This window comes from Meriones unguiculatus, chromosome 14, assembly GCF_030254825.1.
Source record: "Meriones unguiculatus strain TT.TT164.6M chromosome 14, Bangor_MerUng_6.1, whole genome shotgun sequence".
NCBI lineage: Eukaryota > Metazoa > Chordata > Mammalia > Rodentia > Muridae > Meriones > Meriones unguiculatus.
Genome location: NC_083361.1, coordinates 47,948,102 through 47,964,426, shown reverse-complemented (window position 1 = coordinate 47,964,426; position 16,325 = coordinate 47,948,102). Strand labels below are relative to the sequence as shown.

Genomic DNA, 16,325 nt, shown 5'->3' with positions numbered 1-16,325 from the left:
TAAAGAGGAAGAGCATAGAATCAAAACCGCAAATTAGGATGTAGAAAAAATCTTTTCTAGATAGGAAAAAAAGTCATTTTGCTTTCTTGAATGTTTTCTCTCTTCTTACTAAATCTTTGTTGTAAAGATTAAATACATGAGTTCAGGGAACATTCACAGGTACCCGATTTGGGGCCAGTGACACCCACCAAAGGCAATGTGTTGACCTCTATTTTTCTCATATGGTGTCAAAGGGGAAAGGCTCTTTAATCCTGTCCTCTGTGTTTCCCCAGAAACTTTGACAGAATGAGCTACATGCCTCCTGCACAGTTTTGAACTTCCTTGTCAAGGCCCAGGAGTCTAGCTCTCTGGGGTTTCACTTGGTAGGTGAAAACTCATGTGTTGAGCGAAGGCCTTTCTGGATCTATGATGACAACAGGTATCTGAGGACGTTGACTGACTTGAACAGATGCGATCTGAGGTCCAGATATGAGGTCCTCGTGAGACCCATGAGGAGTTCAGAGCCTGCCTTGCACTCTTCCCTCTTCAGAGAGGATGAGAACTGTGCAGTATGGCATCAGATTCTGAGATTTTTCGAAAAAGGCCTCATCATGGTACCATACTTGGTTTGATACAATCTTCATTGCTTTCTATTTTCAAAGAGATAGAAATGATTCCAAGTGATAGGGAGACAACCTTTACTATAGGAGTAGGCACATATATCAGGTAGAGATGACTGTAGGTGCAAATGACGTACTCAAAAAATATGTAAGAACTGATGAATTATATGTAAGAACGTGCTGCTCATTAGTAGTCTCCGGCGATGTACCCTTGCACATATGTGGTAAAGTGTCAGGAGGGGAGGTTAGGGCTCATGCCAGTAGTCCCAAGAATATTGGAGGACAAGGACTGCCCTCGCACTTTACCCAAAGTTGTGTAAAGGCTGACGTATAACTAATAATTAAAGGATCATTCAATTTATATAGAGGGAAAATTGAAATGGTCTTTCCTGCTGGAGGCTGGGTAAATTCTAGATAATAATGGCTAGGTGAGAAGCCAGGGCACCTGTTTGAGACATTCCCTAGTTTTATTGGTGTTCATCATTTATGTCTTAGCTGCCAAAATCTTCCAGAGCATGTTGTGTTTACCTATCTCTCTCTCGCATGGAAACCATCTCAGTTGATCCATCATGAGAAATGACAATTGGGCTTTGCTTTCTGTTATTTGTTGTTGTTGTTTCTGTTTTCCTCCTGGGTACATTCATCTTCTTATTGCCACTCTCACACAGATGCAAATCATCTATTCTAACAAAATTTGCGTGTTACCCAAGATCTATGAAAACAACTATTCCTTTATGAAACAAGGAAAGATATTGTTAAAGAACATGTTGCTAGATGGTAGACCCACAATCCTGATAATGGATCAGACGCGCTAACTCTCCAATGAAACAAGAAAGAACCACACACTGAATCTTCTTAACATCCTCATGATGAACACAATTAATTCAGAACTGACACACACATATATGTATATATATATATATATATGTATCTTGCTACTAACAGACTTTTACGAAGCTGGAGCATAGGACTCTTGGTAACACTAGTTGGATACACAATTTCTAAAGCCATGGTTGAAGCTTGAATATCCAATCAAGGACATCATGTAATCTCAGATATGTAGTACAACATACTTGATAAAAAGCAACCCATGTGTATTTGACCACGGGCTAGTCAGTTAGTGCGTAGAAAACATCTTATTTTCATCAGATTTAACCTGAAGCATGGTAGATGATTCCAACGCTCTTCCAAGTGGAAGACTTGAGTTCCATGAATCGAGACATGGTAACATACATGTAGACAAAAAGGTACCTTTGGATACCCCTCTCTTCCAAGATGAGGTTGCATGGCAGGGAAGAAATCTAAAGTCAATTATGGAACACTCTGTTGGATAAACAAGGAGAGAATTCCATGCACAGAGGACAAATTTCAATGACACCGTGAAATCTCAAAGATACCATTGGGCTTACTGACTTTCACCTCTGTGCAACTTGGTCGTTTTGACTTTGAGAAAGGAGGAGGAGTTAAGAATGACCATACTGCAATGCTATAGGCAGTGCCTCTTCTTTGCTTTGTTGAACTTCCTTGCTGCCCACTGAGAGGCGTCCACACTGTGTCTGCTGGCACTGGCAAACATGCTCTCACAGACAGCTTTTGAGGAAGCCATCAGAAGAAGAGAAATTTTTGCCACAGTGGCTAAAATCTGAAAGGATTGGAAGAGAGGAAATGAATTCAATAGTTGGTTCTGGGAAATAGTGAACGGCTGGCAAACTTGAAGGTCGGGACACTTTAGAAAGTCAAGATTGCCTAGACGCATTTCCTTTTCTGATAACCTTCATACTTATTATGTTGCAGGCTAAAACTTGGAGAGGTGCTTCCCTTCTGGCAGGACAGGTAAGCAGTGACGCTGCTACCCATGGTGTCTTTTGTTTGTAGGCAGGCTGCAGTCTCGGCTGACTAAATATTTACCTACTGTGTACCTCTAGAGATGAGAATCATTTGACGTCCCTCTTATGGCTAAACAACCTAGGCTTCATCTTGCCTCTTGCTGGTGGAACACTTGTTATGGCCCTGGCATTGTAGGGGACTTAGCTAGGTAGTCCCAACCCAAGCAAGTGACAAGGATACTACCTAATACCATTAGTATGTTGATGTGCATTTGGAAAACCATTAGTTGGGTGAAGTTATTGGACTATGTGACTTTCTTTTGTAGCTACCCTTGAAGCTTCCAATTCTAAATAATATATCCAGAAGTACTAAGAAAAGCCTTCTCCCAGCTCCTTCCCTTATGGACATACAAGCTCAAAGAATTAAACTCTTCTTTCTGCCCTGACAGGTGTGGAACCCAAAGGAAGATGATAGGGTGTTAGGAGTCTAGACCCCTAGAGCACAGAACAATAACCCTCACAAATTTCATCTATCCTTGATCCTCTGGCGTGGATACTAAGAGAGCAACCCATGCGTTTTCACGTCCTTGTAAGTAGCATGGAAACTTGCAATCTTGCCCTCTAAAATTCAGGTGAATTGCCATAAAGTTTTCGCAGCCCCAAACAGAGCTGACAATGAACCATAATTATTCTTTTTATAAATGATTATGGATTATGTTGAGCCAGAAATCTAGTTGTTCATTGTCGGAAAAATCAAAACAAAACAAAACAAAACGAAGAATATTTTTGGTATTAAATGCAATGCCTTCCTTCATCTTGGAAACTGGGTGGATTTGAGTTCATTTGAAGAAACATGACATGAGAGGTGATAAGAAGAGAAGGTTCAGGAATCAGGAACACAGAACCCAACTCCTGTCCCTGTCAATGTCCTGTGGGATACCTGGAAATATATATGGACCTAAATGTAGCTTGGCTTGTGTGTTCCAATTTGTTGTCCAAGGAAATATGGAACGAGCTGGTGGTCATGTGACATACATCACAAAATCCTCCAGAGCATTGACAATTGCAGGACAACTGGAAGGCTCAATACTGGGCACTGTAAGATGGAGAGGAACATACATGGAAGAAAGGAACAGGAGGAGGAATCCTACAGTAGGGTTAAGAGGAAGAGCATAGAATCAAAACCGCAAATTAGGATGTTGAAAAAATCTTATCTAGATAGGAACAAAGTCATTTTGCTTACTTGAATGTTTTCTCTATTCTTACCAAAATCTCTGTTGTAAAGATTAAGTACATAATTTCAGGGAACATTCACAGCTACCCGATTTGGGGCCAGTGACACGCACCAAATGCAATGTTTTGACCTGTATTTTTCTCATATGGTGTCAGAGGGGAAAGGCTCTTCAATCCTGTCACTGTGTTTCCCCACCACCTTTGACAGAATGAGCTACATGCCTCCTGCACAGTTGTGAACTTCCTTGTCAAGGCCCAGGAGTCTAGCTCTCTGGGGTTTCACTTGGTAGGTGAAAACTCATGTGTTGAGCGAAGGTCTTTCTGGATCTATGATGACAACAGGTATCTGAGGACGTTGACTGATTTGAGCAGATGTAATCTGAGGTCCAGATATGAGGACCTTGTGAGACCCATGAGGATTTCAGAGCCTGCCTGGCACTCTTCCCTCTTCAGAGAGGATGAGAACTGTGCAGTTTGGGATCAGATTCTGAGATTTTTCGAAAAAGGCCTCATAACAGTCCCCATACTTGGTTTGATGCATTCTTCATTGCTTTCTATTTTCAAAGAGATTGAAATGATTCCAAGTGATAGGGAGACAGCCTTTACTATAGGAGTAGGCACATATATCAGTTAGAGATGACTGAATGTGCAAATGATATAGTCAAAAAATATCTAAGAACTGATGAATTCGAACGTGGTGCTCATTCCTAGTCTCGGTCGATGTACCCTTGCACATATGTGGTAAAGTGTCAGGAGCGGATTTTATGGCTCATGCCAGTAGTCCCAAGAATATTGGAGGACAATGACTGCCCTCGCCCTTTACCCAAAGTTGTGTAAAGGCTGACGTATAACAAATCATTCCAGGATCATTCAATTTATATAGAGGGAAAATTGAAATGGTCTTTCCTGTTGGAGGCTGGGTAAATTCTAGATAATAATGGCTAGGTGATAAGCCAGGGCACCTGTTTGAGACATTTCCTAGTTTTATTGGTGTTCTTCAATTATGTCTTAGCTGCCAAAATCTTCCAGAGCATGTTGTGTTTACCTATCTCTCTCTCTCGCATGGTAACCATCTCAGTTGATCCATCATGGAAATGACAATTGGGCTTTGCTTTCTGTTATTTCTTGTTGTTGTTTCTGTTTTCCACCTGCGTACATTCTTCCTCTTATTGCAGCTCTCACACAGATGCACATCATCTCTTCTAACAAAATTTGCGTGTTACCCAAGATCTATGAAAACAACTATTCCTTTAAAAAACAAGGAAAGATATTTCTAAAGAACATGTTGCTAGCTGGTAGACCGACAGTCCTGATTATGGAGCAGACACGCTAACTCTCCAATGAAACAAGAACGAACCACACACTGAATCTTCTTAATATCCTCATGATGAACATAATTAATTCAGAACTGAAACACACACACACACACAGATATATATATATATATATATATATATATATATATATATATCTTACTACTAACAGACTTTTAGGAAGCAGGAGGATAGGACTCTTGATAACTCTTGCTGGATACACAATTTCTACAACCATGGTTGAAACTTGAATATCCAATCAAGGACATCATGTAATCTCAGATGTGTAGTACAACATACTCTATTAAAAAGCAACCCATGAGTATTTGACCACAGGCTAGTCATTTAGTGCGTACAAAACATCTTCTTTTCATCAGATTTAACCTGAAGCATGGTAGATGATTCCAACGCTCTTCCAAGTGGAAGACTTCAGTTCCATGAATCGAGACATGGTAACATACATGTAGACAAAAAGGCACCTTTGGATTCCCCTCTCTTCCAAGATGAGGTTGCATGGCATGGAAGAAATCTAAAGTCAATTATGGAATACTCTGTTGGATAAACAAGGAAAGAATTCCATGCACAGAGCATAAATTTCAATGACACCCTGAAATCTCAAAGATACCATAGGGCTTACTGACTTTCACCTCTGTGCTACTTGTTCGTTTTGACTTTGAGAAACGAGGAGGAGTTAAGAATGACCATACTGCAATGCTATAGGCAGTGCCTCTTCTTTGCTTTGTTGAACTTCCTTGCTGCCCACTGAGAGGCGTCCACACTGTGTCTGCTGGCACTGGCAAAGATGCTCTCACAGACAGCTTTTGAGGAAGCCATCAGAAGAAGAAAATTTTTGCAACAGTGGCTAAAATCTGAGGGGATTGGAAGGGAGGAAATGAATTCAATAGTTGGTTCTGGGAAATACTGAACGGCTGGCAGACTTGAAGGTCGGGACACCTTAGAAAGTCAAGGTTGCCTAGACGCATTTCCTTTTCTGATAACCTTCATACTTATTATGTTGCAGGCTAAAACTTGGAGAGGTGCTTCCCTTCTGGCAGGACAGGTAAGCAGTGACGCTGCTTCCCATGGTGTCTTTTGTTTGTAGGCAGGCTGCAGTCTCGGCTGACTAAATATTTACCTACTGTGTACCTCTAGAGATGAGAATCATTTGACGTCCCTCTTATGGCTAAACAACCTAGGCTTCATCTTGCCTCTTGCTGGTGGAACACTTGTTATGGTCCTGGCATTGTAGGGGACTTAGCTAGGTAGTCCCAACCCAAACAAGTGACAAGGATACTACCTAATACCATTAGTATGTTGATGTGCATTTGGAAAACCATTAGTTGGGAGAAGTTATTGGACTATGTGACTTTCTTTTGTAGCTACCCTTGAAGCTTCCAATTCTAAATAATATATCCAGAAGTACTAAGAAAAGCCTTCTCCCAGCTCCTTCCCTTATGGACATTCAAGCTCAAAGAATTAAACTCTTCTTTCTGCCCTAACAGGTGTGGAACCCAAAGGAATATGATAGGGTGTTACGAGTCTAGACCCCTAGAACACAGAACAATAACCCTCACAAATTTCATCTATCCTTGATCCTCTGGCGTGGATACTAAGAGAGCCACCCATGCGTTTTCACGTCCTTGTAAGTAGCATGGAAACTTGCAATCTTGCCCTCTAAAATTCAGGTGAATGGCCATAAAGTTTTCACAGCCCCAAACAGAGCTGACAATGAACCATAATTATTCTTTTTATAAATGATTATGGATTATGTTGAGCCAGAAATCTAGTTGTCCATTGTCGGAAAAATCAAAACAAAACAAAACAAAACGAAGAATATTTTTTATTAAATGCAATGCCTTCGTTCATCTTGGAAACTGGGTGGTGTTGAGTTCATTTGAAGAAACATGACATGAGAGTTGATAAGAAGGGAAGGTTCAGGAATCAGGCACACAGAACCCAACTCCTGTCCCTGTCAATGTCCTGTGGGATACCTGGTGATGTATATGGACCAAAATGTAGCTTGGCCTGTGTGTTGCTTTTTGTTGTCCAAGGAAATAGGGAAGGAGCTGGTGGTCATGCGACATACATCACAAAATCCTCCAGAGCATTGACAATTGCAGGACAACTGGAAGGCTCAATACTGGGCACTGTAAGATGGAGAGGAACATACATGGAAGACAGGGAACAGGAGGAGGAAGTGTAAAGGCGGGTTAACATGAAGAGCATAGAATCAAAACCGCAAATTAGGATGTTGAAAAAATCTTATCTAGATAGGAAAAAAACTAATTTTGCTTTCTTGAATGTTTTCTCTATTCTTACCAAATCTTTGTTGTAAAGATTAAATACATAAGTTCAGGGAACATTTACAGGTACCCGATTTGGGGCCAGTGACACCCACCAAAGGCAATGTGTTGACCTCTATTTTTCTCATATGGTGTCAAAGGGGAAAGGCTCTTTAATCCTGTCCTCTGTGTTTCCCCAGAACCTTTGACAGAATGAGCTACATGCCTCCTGCACAGTTTTGAACTTCCTTGTCAAGGCCCAGGAGTCTAGCTCTCTGGGTTTCACTTGGTAGGTGAAAACTCATGTGTTGAGCGAAGGCCTTTCTGGATCTATGATGACAACAGGTCTCTGAGGACGTTGACTGATTTGAACAGATGCGATCTGAGGTCCAGATATGAGGTCCTCGTGAGACCCATGAGGATTTCAGAGCCTGCCTTGCACTCTTCCCTCTTCAGAGAGGATGAGAACTGTGCAGTATGGCATCAGATTCTGAGATTTTTCGAAAAAGGCCTCATAACAGTACCCATACTTGGTTTGATACAATCTTCATTGCTTTCTATTTTCAAAGAGATAGAAATGATTCCAAGTGATAGGGAAACAACCTTTACTATAGGTTTAGGCACATATATCAGTTAGAGATGACTGTAGGTGCAAATGACGTACTCAAAAATTATGTAAGAACTGATGAATTATATGTAAGAACGTGCTGCTCATTCCTAGTCTCCGGCGATGTACCCTTGCACATATGTGGTAAAGTGTCAGGAGGGGAGGTTAGGGCTCATGCCAGTAGTCCCAAGAATATTGGAGGACAAGGACTGCCCTCGCACTTTACCCAAAGTTGTGTAAAGGCTGACGTATAACTAATAATTAAAGGATCATTCAATTTATATAGAGGGAAAATTGAAATGGTCTTTCCTGTTGGTGGCTGGGTAAATTCTAGATAATAATGGCTAGGTGAGAAGCCAGGGCACCTGTTGGAGACATTCCCTAGTTTTATTGGTGTTCATCATTTATGTCTTAGCTGCCAAAATCTTCCAGAGCATGTTGTGTTTACCTATCTCTCTCTCGCATGGAAACCATCTCAGTTGATCCATCATGAGAAATGACAATTGGGCTTTGCTTTCTGTTATTTGTTGTTGTTGTTTCTGTTTTCTCCTGGGTACATTCATCCTCTTATTGCCGCTCTCACACAGATGCAAATCATCTATTCTAACAAAATTTGTGTGTTACCCAAGATCTATGAAAACAACTATTCCTTTATGAAACAAGGAAAGATATTTCTAAAGAACATGTTGCTAGCTGGTAGACCCACAGTCCTGATAATGGATCAGATGCGCTAATCTTCAATGAAACAAGAAAGAACCACACACTGAATCTTCTTAACATCCTCATGATGAACACAATTAATTCAGAACTGACACACACATATATGTCTATATATATATATATATATAAATATATATATCTTACTACTAACAGACTTTTATGAAGCTGTAGCATAGGACTCTTGGTAACACTTGCTGGATACACAATTTCTAAAGCCATGGTTGAAGCTTGAATATCCAATCAAGGACATCATGTAATCTCAGATGTGTAGTACAACATACTCGATAAAAAGCAACCCAGTGTATTTGACCACGGGCTAGTCAGTTAGTGCGTACAAAACATCTTGTTTTCATCAGATTTAACCTGAAGCATGGTAGATGATTCCAACGCTCTTCCAAGTGGAAGACTTGAGTTCCATGAATCGAGACATGGTAACATACATGTAGACAAAAAGGTACCTTTGGATTCCCCTCTCTTCCAAGATGAGGTTGCATGGCAGGGAAGAAATCTAAAGTCAATTATGGAACACTCTGTTGGATAAACAAGGAGAGAATTCCATGCACAGAGGACAAATTTCAATGACACCCTGAAATCTCAAAGATACCATTGGGCTTACTGATTTTCACCTCTGTGCAACTTGGTCGTTTTGACTTTTAGAAAGGAGGAGTTAAGAATGACCATACTGAAATGCTATACTCACTGCTTCTTCTTTGCTTTGTCCAACTTCCTCGCTGCCCACTGAGAGGCGTCCACACTGTGCCTGCTGGCACTGGCAAAGATGCTCTCACAGACAGCTTCTGAGGAAGTCATCAGAAGAAGAGAAATCCTTGCCACAGTGGCTAAAATCTGAGGGGATTGGAAGGGAGGAAATGAATTCAATAGTTGGTTCTGGGAAAGACTGAACTGCTGGCAGACTTGAAGGTCGGGACACTTTAGAAAGTCAAGGTTGCCTAGACACATTTCCTTTTCTGATAACCTTCATACTTATTATGTTGCAGGCTAAAACTTGGAGAGGTGCTTCCCTTCTGGCAGGACAGGTAAGTGACGCTGCTTCCCATTGTGTCTTGTTTGTAGGCAGGCTGCATTCTCGCCTGACTAGATATTTACCTACTGTGTACCACAAGAGATGAGAATTATTTAACGTCCCTCTCATGGCTAAACAACCTAGGCTTCGTCTTGCCTCTTGATGGTGGAACACTTGCTATGGCCCTGGCATTGTAGGGGACTTAGCTAGGTAGTCCCAACCCAAGCAAGTGACAAGGGTACTACCTAATACCATTAGTATTTTGAGTTGCATTTGGAAAACCAACAGTTGGGTGAAGTTATTGGCATATTTGACTTTCTTTTGAAGCTACCATTGAAACTTCCAATTCTAAATAATATATCCAGAAGTACTAAGAAAAGCCTTCTCCCAGCTCCTTCCCTTATCGACATTCAAGCTCAAAGAATTAAACTCTTATTTCTGCCCTGACAGGTGTGGTACCCAAAGAAAGATGATAGGGTGTTAGTAGTCTAGACCCCTAGAGCACAGAACAATAACCCTCACAAATTTCCTCTATCCTTGATCCTCTGGCGTGGATACTAAGAGAGCCACCCATGCGTTTTCACTTCCTTGTAAGTAGCATGGAAACATGCAATCTTGCCCTCTAAAATTCAGGTGAATTGCATAAAGTTTTCGAAAACCCAAACAGAGCTGACAATGAACCATATTTATTCTTTTTATAAATGATTATGGATTATGTTGAGCCAGAAATCTAGTTGTCCATTGTCAGAAAAAAACAAAACAAAACTAAGAATATTTTTGGTATTAAATCCAATGCCTTCCTTCATCTTGGAAACTGGGTGGTGTTGAGTTCATTTGAAGAAACATGACATGAGAGGTGATCCGAAGAGAAGGTTCAGGAATCAGGCACACAGAACCCAACTCCTGTCCCTGTCAATGTCCTGTGGGATACCTGGTGATGTATATGGACCAAAATGTAGCTTGGCCTGTGTGTTGCTTTTTGTTGTCCAAGGAAATATGGAAGGAGCTGGTGGTCATGCGACATACATCACAAAATCCTCCAGAGCATTGACAATTGCAGGACAACTGGAAGGCTCAATACTGGGCACTGTAAGATGGAGAGGAACATACATGGAAGACAGGGAACAGGAGGAGGAAGAGTAAAGGCGGGTTAACATGAAGAGCATAGAATCAAAACCGCAAATTATGATGTTGAAAAAATCTTATCTAGATAGGAAAAAAAGTCATTTTGCTTTCTTGAATGTTTCCTCTATTCTTACCAAATCTTTGTTGTAAAGATTAAATACATAAGTTCAGGGAACATTCACAAGTACCCGATTTGGGGCCAGTGACACCCACCAAAGGCAATGTGTTGACCTCTATTTTTCTCATATGGTGTCAAAGGGGAAAGGCTCTTTAATCCTGTCCTCTGTGTTTCCCCAGAACCTTTGACAGAATGAGCTACATGCCTCCTGCACAGTTGTGAACTTCCTTGTCAAGGCCCAGGAGTCTAGCTCTCTGGGGTTTCACTTGGTAGGTGAAAAATCATGTGTTGAGCGAAGGCCTTTCTGGATCTATGATGACAACAGGTATCTGAGGACGTTGACTGACTTGAACAGATGCGATCTGAGGTCCAGATATGAGGTCCTCGTGAGACCCATGAGGAGTTCAGAGCCTGCCTTGCACTCTTCCCTCTTCAGAGAGGATGAGAACTGTGCAGTATGGCATCAGATTCTGAGATTTTTCGAAAATGGCCTCATAACAGTACCATAATTGGTTTGATACAATCTTCATTGCTTTCTATTTTCAAAGAGATAGAAATGATTCCAAGTGATAGGGAGACAACCTTTACTATAGGAGTAGGCACATATATCAGGTAGAGATGACTGTAGGTGCAAATGACGTACTCAAAAAATATGTAAGAACTGATGAATTCGAACGTGCTGCTCATTCCTAGTCTCCGGCGATGTACCCTTGCACATATGTGGTAAAGTGTCAGGAGGGGAGGTTAGGGCTCATGCCAGTAGTCCCAAGAATATTGGAGGAGAAGGACTGCCCTCGCACTTTACCCAAAGTTGTGTAAAGGCTGACGTATAACTAATAATTAAAGGATAATTCAATTTATATAGAGGGAAAATTGAAATTGTCTTTCCTGTTGGAGGCTGGGTAAATTCTAGATAATAATGGCTAGGTGAGAAGCCAGGGCACCTGTTGGAGACATTCCCTAGTTTTATTGGTGTTCATCATTTATGTCTTAGCTGCCAAAATCTTCCAGAGCATGTTGTGTTTACCTATCTCTCTCTCGCATGGAAACCATCTCAGTTGATCCATCATGAGAAATGACAATTGGGCTTTGCTTTCTGTTATTTTTTGTTGTTGTTTCTGTTTTCCTCCTGGGTACATTCATCCTCTTATTGCCGCTCGCACACAGATGCAAATCATCTATTCTAACAAAATTTGCATGTTACCCAAGATCTATGAAAACAACTATTCCTTTATGAAACAAGGAAAGATATTTCTAAAGAACATGTTGCTAGCTGGTAGACCCACAATCCTAATAATGGATCAGACGCGCTAACTCTTCAATGAAACAAGAAAGAACCACACACTGAATCTTCTTAACATCCTCATGATGAACACAATTAATTCAGAACTGACACAAAAATATATGTATATATATATATATTTTACTACTAACAGACTTTTACGAAGCTGGAGCATAGGACTCTTGGTAACACTTGCTGGATACACAATTTCTAAAGCCATGGTTGAAGCTTGAATATCCAATCAAGGACATCATGTAATCTCAGATGTGTAGTACAACATACTCGATAAAAAGCAACCCATGTGTATTTGACCACGGGCTAGTCATTAGTTTGTAGAAAACATCTTCTTTTCATCAGATTTAACCTGAAGCATGGTCGATGATTCCAACGCTCTTCCAAGTGGAAGACTTGAGTTCCATGAATTGAGACATGGTAACATACATGTAGACAAAAAGGTACCTTTGGATTCCCCTCTCTTCCAAGATGAGGTTGCATGGCAGGGAAGAAATCTAAAGTCAATTATGAACACTCTGTTTGATAAACAAGGAGAGAATTCCATGCACAGAGGACAAATTTCAATGACACCCTGAAATCTCAAGGATACCATTGGGCTTATTGACTTTCACCTCTGTGCAACTTGGTCCTTGTGACTTTGAGAAAGGAGGAGTTAAGAATGACCATACTGCAATGCTATATGCACTGATTCTACTTTGCTTTGTCCAACTTGCTCACTGCCCACTGCGAGGCGTCCACACTGTGCCTGCTGGCACTGGCAAAGATGCTCTCACAGACAGCTTCTGAGGAAGTCATCAGAAGAAGAGAAATCCTTGCCACAGTGGCTAAAATCTGAGGGGATTGGAAGGGAGGAAATGAATTCAATAGTTGGTTCTGGGAAAGACTGAACTGCTGGCAGACTTGAAGGTTGGGACACTTTAGAAAGTCAAGGTTGCCTAGACGCATTTCCTTTTCTGATAACCTTCATACTTATTATGTTGCAGGCTAAAACTTGGACAGGTGCTTCCCTTCTGGCAGGACAGGTAAGTGACGCTGCTTCCCATTGTGTCTTTTGTTTGTAGGCAGGCTGCATTCTCGCCTGACTAAATATTTACCTACTGTGTACCACTAGAGATGAGATTTATTTAACGTCCCTCTCATGGCTAAACAACCTAGGCTTTGTCTTGCCTCTTGATGGTGGAACACTTGCTATGGCCCTGGCATTGTAGGGGACTTAGCTAGGTAGTCCCAACCCAAGCAAGTAACAAGGATACTACCTAATACCATTAGTATTTTGAGGTGCATTTGGAAAACCAACAGTTTGGTGAAGTTATTGGCATATTTGACTTTCTTTTGAAGCTACCATTGAAGCTTCCAATTCTAAATAATATATCTAGAAGTACTAAGAAAAGCCTTCTCCCAGCTCCTTCCCTTATCGACATTCAAGCTCAAAGAATTAAACTATTATTTCTGCCCTGACAGGTGTGTAACCCAAAGGAAGATGATAGGGTGTTAGGAGTCTAGACCCCTAGAGCACAGAACAATAACCCTCACAAATTTCATCTATCCTTGATCCTCTGGCGTGGATACTAAGAGAGCAACCCATGCGTTTTCACTTCCTTGTTAATAGCATGGAAACATGCAATCTTGCCCTCTAAAATTCAGGTGAATTGCCATAAAGTTTTCGAAAACCAAAACAGAGCTGACAATGAACCATATTTATTCTTTTTATACATGATTATGGATTATGTTGAGCCAGAAATCTAATTGTCCATTGTCAGAACAAAACAAAACAACACTAAGAATATTTTTGGTATTAAATGCAATGCCTACCTTCATCTTGAAAACTGGGTGGTGTTGAGTTCATTTGAAGAAACATGACATGAGAGGTGATAAGAAGAGAAGGTTCAGAAATCAGGCACACAGGAACCAACTCCTGTCCCTGTCAATGTCCTGTGGGATACCTGGTGATGTATATGGACCAAAATGTAGCTTGGCCTGTGTGTTGCTTTTTGTTGTCCAAGGAAATATGGAAGGAGCTGGTGGTCATGCGACATACATCACAAAATCCTCCAGAGCATTGACAATTGCAGGACAACTGGAAGGTTCAATACTGGACACTGTAAGATGGAGAGGAACATACATGGAAGACAGGGAACAGGAGGAGGAAATGTAAAGGTGGGTAAAGAGGAAGAGCATAGAATCAAAACCGCAAATTAGGATGTTGAAAAAATCTTATCTAGATAGGAAAAAAAGTCATTTTGCTTTCTTGAATGTTTTCTCTCTTCTTACCAAATCTTTGTTGTAAAGATTAAATACATAAGTTCAGGGAACATTCACAGGTACCCGATTTGGGGCCAGTGACACCCACCAAAGGCAATGTGTTGACCTCTATTTTTCTCATATGGTGTCAAAGGGGAAAGGCTCTTTAATCCTGTCCTCTGTGTTTCCCCAGAACCTTTGACAGAATGAGCTACATGCCTCCTGCACAGTTTTGAAATTCCTTGTCAAGGCCCAGGAGTCTATCTCTCTGGGGTTTCACTTGGTAGGTGAAAACTCATGTGTTGAGTGAAGGCCTTTCTGGATCTATGATGACAACAGGTATCTGAGGACGTTGACTGACTTGAACAGATGCGATCTGAGGTCCAGATATGAGGTCCTCGTGAGACCCATGAGGATTTCAGAGCCTGCCTTGCACTCTTCCCTCTTCAGAGAGGATGAGAACTGTGCAGTATGGCATCAGATTCTGAGATTTTTCGAAAAAGGCCTCATAACAGTACCATACTTGGTTTGATACAATCTTCATTGCTTTCTATTTTCAAAGAGATAGAAATGATTCCAAGTGATAGGGAGACAACCTTTACTATAGGAGTAGGTACATATATCAGGTAGAGATGACTGTAGGTGCAAATGACGTACTCAAAAAATATGTAAGAACTGATGAATTATATGTAAGAACGTGCTGCTCATTCCTAGTCTCCGGCGATGTACCATTGCACATATGTGGTAAAGTGTCAGGAAGGAAGGTTAGGGCTCATGCCAGTAGTCCCAAGAATATTGGAGGACAATGACGGCCCTCGCACTTTACCCAAAGTTGTGTAAAGGCTGACGTATACCTAATAATTAAAGGATCATTCAATTTATATAGAGGGAAAATTGAAATGGTCTTTCCTGCTGGAGGCTGGGTAAATTCTAGATAATAATGGCTAGGTGAGAAGCCAGGGCACCTGTTTGAGACATTCCCTAGTTTTATTGGTGTTCATCATTTATGTCTTAGCTGCCAAAATTTTCCAGAGCATGTTGTGTTTACCTATCTCTCTCTCGCATGGAAACCATCTCAGTTGATCCATCATGAGAAATGAATATTGGGCTTTGCTTTCTGTTATTTGTTGTTGTTGTTTCTGTTTTCCTCCTGGGTACATTCATCCTCTTATTGCCGCTCTCACACAGATGCAAATCATCTATTCTAACAAAATTTGCGTGTTACCCAAGATCTATGAAAACAACTATTCCTTTATGAAACAAGGAAAGATATTTCTAAAGAACATGTTGCTAGCTGGTAGACCCACAATCCTCATAATGCATCAGATGCGCTATCTCTCCAATGAAACAAGAAAGAACCACACACTGAATCTTCTTAACATCCTCATGATGAACACAATTAATTCAGAACTGACACACACATATATGTATATATATATATATATATATATATATATATATATATATATATATATATATATATATCTTGCTCCTAACAGACTTTTACGAAGCTGGAGCATAGGACACTTGGTAACACTTGCTGGATACACAATTTCTAAAGCCATGGTTGAAGCTTGAATATCCAATCAAGGACATCATGTAATCTCAGATGTGTAGTACAACATACTCGATTAAATGCAACCCATGTGTATTTGACCACGGGCTAGTCAGTTAGTGCGTAGAAAACATCTTCTTTTCATCAGATTTAACCTGAAGCATGGTAGATGATTCCAACGCTCTTCCAAGTGGAAGACTTGAGTTCCATGAATCGAGACATGGTAACATACATGTAGACAAAAAGGTACCTTTAGATTCCCCTCTCTTCCAAGATGAGGTTGCATGGCAGGGAAGAAATCTAAAGTCAATTATGGAACACTCTGTTGGATAAACAAGGAGAGAATTCCATGCACAGAGGACACATTTCAATGACACCCTGAAAT

At 40.8% G+C, this 16,325-nt stretch overlaps 5 non-coding genes across 5 annotated transcripts; all 5 read left to right on the top strand.

The window, feature by feature from the left end:
* The first annotated feature begins 399 nt into the window (after window positions 1-399).
* On the top strand, window positions 400-464 carry LOC132647736 (small nucleolar RNA SNORD109A). Its single transcript, XR_009586079.1, has one exon. It is a non-coding gene; the product is annotated as a small nucleolar RNA SNORD109A (small nucleolar RNA).
* A 3,517-nt stretch (window positions 465-3,981) lies between these two features.
* LOC132647694 (small nucleolar RNA SNORD109A) lies at window positions 3,982-4,046 on the top strand. The gene has a single exon (XR_009586040.1). It is a non-coding gene; the product is annotated as a small nucleolar RNA SNORD109A (small nucleolar RNA).
* A 3,533-nt stretch (window positions 4,047-7,579) lies between these two features.
* Window positions 7,580-7,644, top strand: LOC132647377 (small nucleolar RNA SNORD109A). The gene has a single exon (XR_009585745.1). It is a non-coding gene; the product is annotated as a small nucleolar RNA SNORD109A (small nucleolar RNA).
* A 3,509-nt stretch (window positions 7,645-11,153) lies between these two features.
* LOC132647735 (small nucleolar RNA SNORD109A) lies at window positions 11,154-11,218 on the top strand. The gene has a single exon (XR_009586078.1). It is a non-coding gene; the product is annotated as a small nucleolar RNA SNORD109A (small nucleolar RNA).
* A 3,487-nt stretch (window positions 11,219-14,705) lies between these two features.
* On the top strand, window positions 14,706-14,770 carry LOC132647734 (small nucleolar RNA SNORD109A). Its single transcript, XR_009586077.1, has one exon. It is a non-coding gene; the product is annotated as a small nucleolar RNA SNORD109A (small nucleolar RNA).
* The last annotated feature ends 1,555 nt before the right edge of the window (window positions 14,771-16,325 follow it).